The sequence below is a fragment of the Mastomys coucha genome, unplaced genomic scaffold (genome assembly GCF_008632895.1).
Source record: "Mastomys coucha isolate ucsf_1 unplaced genomic scaffold, UCSF_Mcou_1 pScaffold22, whole genome shotgun sequence".
Taxonomy (NCBI): domain Eukaryota; kingdom Metazoa; phylum Chordata; class Mammalia; order Rodentia; family Muridae; genus Mastomys; species Mastomys coucha.
The window spans coordinates 222,870,523-222,871,855 of NW_022196905.1; positions in this window are offsets into that span (position 1 = coordinate 222,870,523).

Sequence of the window (1,333 nt, forward strand, 5' to 3'; positions counted from 1 at the left end):
AGGTCAGGTGATGGCTTGTATTTAAGAGAAACAGCAAGGAGGAGAAGGCTGTGACTCCAGAGAAGGATACTGGGGCAAGGGGCCATGGAGGGAGGCTAGAGGGGACGTGGTTCGTGATGAGGATGGGCTAGGGGAGGAAGTAATATGAAAACTGTCATAGAAAACAGAGGGATGCAGGGAGCAACCTGGACAGAGTAAGACAGGAACAGACCAGACCTGGTGCTTCAGCACTTTAGGTCTTGGTGCTGCCCATGGGGCTTAGGCAGAGGTAGGGTGACCTTACTCTGTGTGGAAACCTCCAGACCATATTTGTGAGTGGGTATGTGTGTCTGTGGGCTGGGGTGTTGAGTGTCCCATGTCTCTGCTTGCTTTTCTTTTCTTTCCTCTCTCTCTCTCTCTCTCTCTCTCTCTCCCCCTGTCTCTGTCTCTCTCTCTCTCTCTCTCTTTCTCTCTCTCTCTCTCTCTGTCTCTCTTTCTTTGTACAGTTGAATTGCATGTTTAATTTCAGATGAAACACACATGGCCATACTGGTCACCTTGTGGGGAGGGGCTGGGGGTGGAACCAGAGCCAGGCATGTGCTTCGGAAGCCTTTGCCCTCAAGCCTCTTCCCAGGCTCCTCACACCACTTGAATTTATTTTACAATTTGCTAATTTGTTTATTGTGTGCATGTGTGTGTGTGTGCATGGACATGTATGAAGGTCAGAGTGCAACTTGTGGGGGTTGATTCTCTCCTTCCATGATGTGGGTCCTGGGATTGAACTCACATATCAGTCTTGGCAGCAGGTGCCTCTGCTCACTAAGCCATCTTGCCAGCCCCTTATAAAACCTTATTTTAATGGAAAATATACAGCCTTATAAATTCCGGGTTGATTCATATGAGAATAAATGTCAGGTGTACACTTCCTAGACCTTCCTTCTGTATCTCTGAAAGTCGCTCAAGCACATAGAGATATAGGCAAGTAGTCAGGCCGACTTTGCCAGTAATGGAGACCAGCTGAAGTGCCGGGGGACCATTAAATAAATGATGAGGCAGCCACTCATAATCCTCAACCTCTTAAAAGAACGGGGCCCATCATACTGCCAGGCAGTAATGTGTCCAGGGTGGTGTACGGCTCAGCAAATTGGAGGAGGTTGTTGACGTGGAGTTCTGCAAGGGAAAATGTGGTCCTTTGTGATTTCGTTGGGCTAGTTGTATTTATTGAGCAGCTGCTGTGTGTCCTGCACTCAGAAAAATGCTAGGGATGTGGCCTAGAATGAGCCCAGGTTCTACCCTAATGGGAATGGTGTTCTAAAGAGGGCAATTGACCTAATCAGACAAGGAATTCAAATAA